This window comes from Notamacropus eugenii, chromosome 1 (assembly GCF_028372415.1).
Source record: "Notamacropus eugenii isolate mMacEug1 chromosome 1, mMacEug1.pri_v2, whole genome shotgun sequence".
NCBI lineage: Eukaryota > Metazoa > Chordata > Mammalia > Diprotodontia > Macropodidae > Notamacropus > Notamacropus eugenii.
Genome location: NC_092872.1, coordinates 714,099,016 through 714,107,318, shown reverse-complemented (window position 1 = coordinate 714,107,318; position 8,303 = coordinate 714,099,016). Strand labels below are relative to the sequence as shown.

Sequence of the window (8,303 nt, the reverse complement as noted above, 5' to 3'; positions counted from 1 at the left end):
TGAAGAACAAAGACTGTTTTGAGGACCTTATAATACCCATTAAATACTTCTTTAAAATATTATACTTAAATATTATACTTAAAATAATTATACTTCTAAAGTATACTTATATATACTTATAAGATAATTATACTTAAAATAAAAATATTATACTTAAAAATATTATACTTTAGACAGCTTTATCAAAGTTTGTTGGGGGTGTAAGCTCAGTTCCATGTGGACAGTCTCTGGCAGGTAAAGGTGAGGACTTCTAAACCTTAGAGTTCTCATGAGGCCCCCCAGGGAACAGCAGGGAATTGAGGTGTGAGACCCAGGCTATATGGTGCATTTCCGCCTCTTTCCTTGGGAAACTGCTGGGAGAGAGCATCCCCACCCTCGAGATTGGCCCGGGGTCTGAGCACACCTATTGTTGTCTAACAGGCACGGTATTCAGGTGCAAACTCTGCGGCTGGAGAGCTTAAGTAGGGTCAGGAAAGCCTGAAGGCGCGCTGAGGGGCCCTTAGAGGACAGAAGGCCCCTCTTCCCTCTCTCCTCTCTTTTCTCTTCCCTCTCCCCTCTCTCCCCCTCTCCCACTTCCACTTCCACTTCCACTTCCATTCTCTTACTGTAAGATCTTTGCCTCCTTGGGAGATTCCTCTCTCCTCAGGAAGAATTCCCCCTGCACGTGTAACCAAGACCCTGAATAAAGCCTAACCCTTGTTCGACTCTGGAAAGTCTCTTCTCTCATACCTTTATCCAGTTTGGCCAGTGGAAGACCTGCGATAGGTAAGGTAAGACTCCGGTAGCCCTTAGGCCTCTAGGCCTGACAAAAGTTGAATCTATAAGTGAACTGGATGACTAATTATGTTTCTAACGATGTTGGTGGTACCAGGTTTTGTAACAAGTATGCACTTAGTTTAACAGGAACATTTTGAGAAAATACATCTAAAGCTTGATCATTTTAATTTCATGACTGTGATTATTAGGTTAGCTCAAAGAATCCTAAGCTAAGTATTTATAAGCCTTTGCTTTTAAAATTTCTCACTTTAAGATTCTAGTTTGAGGACTGGTTTTTGTCCCAGGCAAAAGCGTAAGGAGTTGTTTCAGACGCTGGCAGGAAGTGGCCCCTTCTCCTCACCTGAAATCTTTGAGTTTTCCATTCATACAAAGATTCCCACTTGGTATAAAACAGTCACTGAACATCACACTGGTCCACATGTCCATATTGCTTAATCTATGACAGGGGTTGGGTGCCATGCTAAGCACTCTACAAACCAGAACTCCTCAAAAACCATCCTGGAAATTTGGGTGAGCACAAGTTCCAGATGCTTATCTAACCTCTCAAGTAGGAGACTGGGGAAAGGTCTTTCTCTACTCAGTGGTCACTAAGGAGTCAAGGCTGGATCCAATAAGCTGCTGAGTGGATTGCTGGGATCAGCTGTCTAGCATAGTGCCAGGGACTATATAAGCCTGGGGAAAGTCAGCCTGGCAACATTCCTGTTGGAGGAGGCAGTTTGATGAGGAGCACCAACCACCAAGCTGGAGGTACTTTCTCCAAGGGAAAATGTGAAGGGAAGCCTGGGTTCTGGGGGCCTGGCTCCTGTGTCCCCAGGCTTGCTGTGGTGAGGCTGGCTGGTTGGCTGACCAGGTTCTGGAGGGACTTGGAAGTGGGAAGCAAGGGCGTCAAAGGTAGTTATCAGATTCCTGTCAGAGTCTGACCTAGAGTTGAAGCAGTATGTGCAATGGGAGCCCTACTATGTGCTCAGTGAATTCAATGACTGGGCATGGTGAAACTGAAAAAGACAGAAGGGCCAGGATATCTAGTTCCTTTCACAGCCACTCTCTCTAGAGGATCAGTAGAATGGCTTGGATTGGAGGATCTCCAGTGGTAGTCTTAAAGTAACATTCTGTTATCATCTATGTGCCAGGGCCAGTGGACAGAGGAGCTGGGTGTGGATTCAAACTCTGCCATTTGCTACTGGTGTGACCTTTGTACAGCTTCTTATTTGGGTCTCTGCTTCTTTATCTGTCAAATGGGAGAGTTGGACACTATTGCCCCATCCATCCCCTAATATAGGATCTTCCTTTGGACTGATAGGATCTGATAGTGGGGAGGATAATGAGGAGGTTTTGTAGGTTTCCTTTTAGGGAAATGCATGGAAATTTTAAAAATGACCACTAGTTTCTTTTTCTGGCATGAGTCTTTACAGCAAGATTGAGAACATGTCAAAGCAGAAGCTTGGAGTGGGTCCAGGTGCCAGTAATTTGTGATTATCAATAGTAGCTGTTGCTGTTTCTCTCCCAGGGTGAAGTCTTTCTTTTCTTTGCCTCCTTAAAGGGGCCATGCCCTGACTACTTCTTAAGCAGGCCTATTCAATGAAAGGGAGTTACCTCACCCTAAGGGAGTACTTGCATAGACTTTGGCCTAAAGGGTCCAAGGTCTCCCAGTGCATCCTGGTTCATCTCCAATCATTCTGAGGAATATCAGGTCACTGGATTCACATGACTCCAGAGGAGAAGTGAGGCTGGTGACCTGCACAGCCCTCCCTCACTCAAAACAAAGTCAAGTGCAAGTCCCGTCATCGTTCCTCTGATGGCATGGTCTTCAACAATTAAGGACAAACACAAATTGGTTTTAATACTTCCCTTCCAGTTCAAGTGTGAGGTTGTGTTGTGAGTATGAGTGTTTGTATGGGTGTCTGTGTAAGTAATTTGTAGGGGTTTACATCCACAGGAATAGGAAAGATAGTAGGTATTTACTTTTACCCAGTGAAGGGCAAACAGAATCAGGGATGTCAAACTCAAATTGAAATTAGGGGGCAGAAAAATCTACAAAAAATCCTGGTGAGTGCCCATTGACTTGGAAAATGACACAGGATCATCCTCTATATTTTGTTCTGCATTTTATAGATTTAATGACTTTTAATAAAGTCTAAGGGGGAAACAGAAAACTTGGTAATTTTTAGCACCCCAGGCAGTGGAGTTGTACTGCTTTGTAAGAGGAGAGCAGAGGCCAAGACAGGCTGATATCATTCCTATCTGATATTCCAGGGGGTACTAGCCCTGACCCACAAGGTTCTATGGCCCTCACCTTATAGGATCTTTTATGTTCCACTTGCTAAGGTCCCTTTCAGATCAGACACTTCTGTTGAAAGAGCTCCATTAGCTTGAACATCTTGCACTCAGTGTCCCATGGTTCACAACAGCCTGCACTTTGAGAGACTCTCAATATTCCATAGAGTGAATATGCGTGTAGTGAGGAAGCCATTGGAGTGCAGGCATCCCTTGCACTGGGATCTACAAGGAGAGCTTGAGTAAGATGCCAAGCAGGTCAGAAACAAATCAAGGGATAGATGGGAAACAACTGATTTCGAGTCAACGAGGTGCTCATCATTATTTCCCAAAGCCTGAAGTTGAACACTTTTACTTGGTTTTTCAAAGAACTCTGTAGATCCTTAAAGATTTTTTCTGATGAAACCTCACAGAGGAGGTCCAGGACTGGAGAGGGTTCTTTGTGTTCATGACTGCTAGTCCTTAACTAGCTAAGATGCCAAGCAGTCAGGAGAAAAGATTGCTGGAATCAGGTAAGCACTGATTTCTGAAATCTACTTTCAGAGCCTATATAAGGGGGAGGGAATTCAGTCTGAGAAACTGGTGGTTGGAGGAGGCAGTTTCAACAGGACCAGCTCTAGTCACATGCTCCAAGGCAGACAGTCAGAGGAAGGCTGGACATGACCTTCCTTGACCTTCACTGGACTGTCCTTCAGTCTCCTGAGGCTTAATGTGCTGAGGATGGTTGTATTGCAGTCCAGCTCCTGGAGGGACTTGGAGGCAGGAGATCAGGAGAAGGAAAGGAAGAATTGCTCCTCTCCATTCAGGTTCTGATCTAGGCTGGAGTCCATGTCTGCAATAGCAGCAGTGCTGTTTTCTAGAGACCTGAATGAAGGTATGCTGAAAGGTGAGAAGGAGTCAGGAGACCTGGGTCTACCAAGAACTTCCTAGTCAGACACTTCCAGTGCTTACCTTTTGTGTCCCCATTTATAGAATGGGTTAATACCCAATATCCTTTCCAGAAATCATATTTCATCTTTCTCTGACTTGTGGCTAACAGACAGAGGACCTGGGTGTGCATCCCATCTCTGCCACATTCGACTTGTAACACCTTGATGACGTCAGTGACATTCTAAGACTATCTGACTTTGGTATCAAGTGAATATTCCTACCTATTGAGCACTAAGGAGCCTGTGAAAATGTGTTTGGATTTGGAGGCCAAGGACCTGGATTCTTAGGCTGATACTCCCTAGAGGATCTTAGGGATGTCCTTTGCCCTCTCTGAGCCTCAATTTCCTTCTCTGTTAATGAAGGGTGGAGATTAAGCTCGGCTAAAATGACCTATAAGGTTCCTTCTAGATATGATTCTATCTTCCTTGGAAAGAGAAAATGGTACCCAGGTTGATCCCCAAGGACAGAGCATGCCCTCCCTAGTCAAAGCTCGTCTGCAGTAATATGTCAGGGGTGGGCATCACGATTTAGCCCTGGGGGCCTTGATGAATTGGAGAGTGTCTAAAGGAGAGAGGCCAGCAGAGATAGCACCTGAGGCTTCTCTCATGGGAGTTGAAGGAGCAGGAGGTCTTTACCTTGGAGCAGACTTGGTGTAGACACAGCTGTACTCCTTTTGGAGCAGGCAGATTTTGATGTCTGCTCATCCCCTTATGGCATATCTGGGAATCTGGGGTGGTGGCTTTAAAGAAGAAGGTTGATATCGGAAGAAACTTCTTCACCTTGAAACATGTCCAAGAAAGGAAGGGAAGGAGGCAGGAAGGGGTTCCTCTTAAATTAAGGCTGTGGTCACAACCTGGGAGATGATATTTTGTGTCAGGTAGAGTTGGACATAAAGTTTCTGGAGCAGGTTGGATGGACCCTGTGGTCCTTTCTAACTCTGACATTCTAGGAACATTACATGTGATCTTGGTCCAAGGTCTCAGAATAAGTCTGGCAAAGCACATGCTTAGGACACTTCCCCCTCCTTTCAGAATGGCGTGGGGAAATGCTGGGAATGCAGGAGAAGGGAAAACCTGAAGCCCTCCAAGCAGTTGGAGTCCATGTTATCACCTTTAGTTGATGTATGATTTGGGCCATGTCACATGACTAAACTGAGGTTGCTTCCTCAACCAGAAAATGGTGAACCTTCCTCCCCCGCAGTGTGGATGTGAGCCAAGGGGTCTGCAAATGGCAAAGGCCCAGAGAAATGTCTTTATTGCTTCCCATGGAGCAGCCTCCAATTAATGCAAGACAGTTGGAGAAGCCTCCATACTACCCCCTCTCTGAATAGATCCCTCTGTCCAGAGGGTCAACTGGAGAATGTTGAGTGTCTGAGAAGACTTAGGCCTTACCCCTTCCCCACAGGATCACCAGATATATGGCTGGTGCACTTTACAAAATGAATTATCCAATTCCCCAGGAGTGCAAACGTAAAGCACTCACCCCAGAATTACTTGCAGATTCTCTAGGTACCATCCCTGGCCATTGGACACCCTGGCTTCCTTAAATCCCAAATGCAAATTTTCTCCCAACCTAAGCCTTTCCATTGAGATGTCCCACCTCATTCAAAGTTCTGGAAACCCAGGGAGTAGAGTAGGTACAGTGCCTGCCACTGGTGGGCAGTGACTCAGCCCAAGAACTGGCTCGAACAAAATAAAGAGAGCACTCCGCTGTCAAGAGCCCACTTCAATTCCCAGCCCTGATTCTTTGGAGTCCTATCACTGGGGGATGACCTTCCACTCTAAGAGCATCTTCATTCATTGATAAACTGGGTAGAACCTTGTTGGAGATCAGCAAACCAGCCTCCAAGTCAGGAAGACATGTCTTCAAGGCCTGTCTCTGAAACCTACGGGCCGTGCAACCTTGGGCAAGTCCCTTGACCTCTCACAGCTTAAGGCTCCTGAGACCTTTATTTGTAGGAATGAGGCCCAGCTGCAAGACAAGGTCAGAGGGAAGGGCCAGTGTCAAGGAGATCCCAGTGTCAGGTCTACTCATTAAAAAGCTGGCATTGGTGACCTCACAGAGTTGGGGGGGGGGGTGACTGGGGAGGGGTGTAATGGTGCCTTGAAAATCTAACCCCAATATCGCTCTCTTCATGTCAGACTTCAAAAGAGGAAGACACCAGCTCCACAGGGCTATAGGAAATGGAAAGCAGGGCTCAATCTTAGACTTGTCATCTTGGGAGGGTTTCCTGGAGTCCCCATCCATCCACAGGTTCACAGAGGATGGCATAAGGGCCTTGGGACGGACACAATAACTCCTTAGGCTGACTGTTTCTTCATGTCTCCTCTAGCCATTGGAAAAATCCAGAGACCTCACCCTTCAGCTTCCCAAGATTTTGCATAGAGAACGGAGTCCATTTAAGTCCTGTTGGATGTTTGGGATTTCCTTGATATCTAGGCACTGAGGGAAACGAGGAAGAGACTCTCCATATGATCTATAAGGGTATAGACAACTGTTTACACAAAGAAGGTATTCAGAGATGATGGCTACACTGTCGGGACATGTTACTGTCTTTGGAAGACTTGTACTGCTCTATGAAGGACACCAACCAAGAAAGGCAGGGTGAAACCATCCCCTTCCCATTTTATGTGGACTAGGAAAAAGTCCTGACCTTTTCACACGTCTGGCATGAACCCTCAGGTAAGTACTGGGAAAACGGGTTTAGCAGGGCCCTGGTGCCCAGGTAGGATACTTCAGGGGACTCAAGATTCATAGTACTTCCCCTCATTGGAGGATATCAGAAGAGGACATCTGGGTAAAATCCTTTCCATAAGGTTCCCCCTTGGGTAATAAGGCACATGGTCCTATACTCCATCTAGACTCCCATATGGACTGAGTACAGGGGAATGTGGGGAGAGAGTTTCTCAGAACAGACCTTCAACCACTTCTACCTCTCTATTCTCTTGTCACTTTCACAGGGACATACAGTTGGATTCCCACACCTGGGTGGTCTACTCCTTGGCTGGGTCAAGTGCTAGCCCAGGTAATTATTTGGAATGCACCTTCCGTTGATCACAGAGGAGAACAGAGAAATAGCCAAGAACAACCCCCAGGAGCCACCTTAGGGCATCCCATGAAACCCAACCTCTTTATTTATATACATATCCCAAGCAATATGAAAGACAGAAACACTCTCCAAGTTACATCCCAAATTATACCATGGCAACCCGTGTCTCTTCCCTATATCCAAGAGACATTGGCAAATATCTCCCAAGTTTTAGCTCAAAATAGTCCCATTTTATCCATCTCCAACTATGAAACCTAGGAGATCAACCTCAGGCTCCAGTCCAGTAGATCTCATGGTCCTCAAAATTTTGAATGTCCTTAACAACGTGAAGGAGTAGACACCTTCCAAATTCTACCTCAGTTGATCCCTTGGAAGCCAGTATCTCCTCTGTATTTCCCATATCAAGAGACATAGGACAACATTCCCCAGGGTTGGTAGTAGGAGATCTCATGGACCCCAAGGCTTCTCATCTCTGTTTGAAATCACTTCACTCAGGAGAATGCTTCCTAATACCCACCATATGTCATTCTAGACCAGTCAATATCACTTCCTCATATCCTGCATCAAGAGACAGCTGAAAACAGCCCTCATCCTCAAACCCCAAGTAGCCTTTATATTACTTTCTACTCTTAATGCTTTTAACTTCATGGAAGATGAAGAGGAATGTAAGTTCTCCCTCAAAGGTCAAGCCCCAAGGATCACATTCAGTTACCCCTTTCATCAATATGGTCCAGGAAGAGCAAGTTGGAAACACTTCCCAGAACCCAAGTGTTGACCCCACAGATAGCACCAACTCTTGATTCAATCCCGAAGGAGACAGCTGACAATACCACCCAAGATCATCCTCCCCTGGAGAATGTGATTAGAATCTTGAACTAAAGATATTAGAACTCTAAGAAAAAAAATAGACAAGGCATTCAGGATGCTTACTTTGGACGGGTCTTGCTTATTGGAGGCCTTGGCTGGATCCCAAGGCTTATGATTTCATGTCCTCATTTTGCCTCTCTCCCTCTCGGCTGTTACGTTCAAATAAACCAGGATGCTCTACAAAGTGTGAGTTGTCATCAATCTGGAGACCAGGGGAAAATGATGGGAGAATCATATGTGAAAAAGAATAGACTAAGATCTGCATCCAGTAGGAGGGTGACCGGTAGGAATTGGGGAGATTTCAGCATCAAAAGAAGGCCCTTCCCCTCCCCCAGGTTGTGGCAGGATCTCTGACCATGGAGCACATGAGATCTAAACTATGTCCTCTTCTAATCCAAAACCTGCA

The 8,303-nt window shown here is 45.7% G+C and overlaps 1 long non-coding RNA gene across 1 annotated transcript; it reads left to right on the top strand.

Annotated features, from left to right (window-relative positions):
• Positions 1 to 1,464: 1,464 nt before the first annotated feature.
• LOC140528483 (uncharacterized) lies at positions 1,465 to 8,081 on the top strand. Its single transcript, XR_011975202.1, has 3 exons — positions 1,465 to 1,524; positions 6,314 to 6,663; positions 6,942 to 8,081. It is a non-coding gene; the product is annotated as an uncharacterized lncRNA (long non-coding RNA).
• Positions 8,082 to 8,303: the final 222 nt, after the last annotated feature.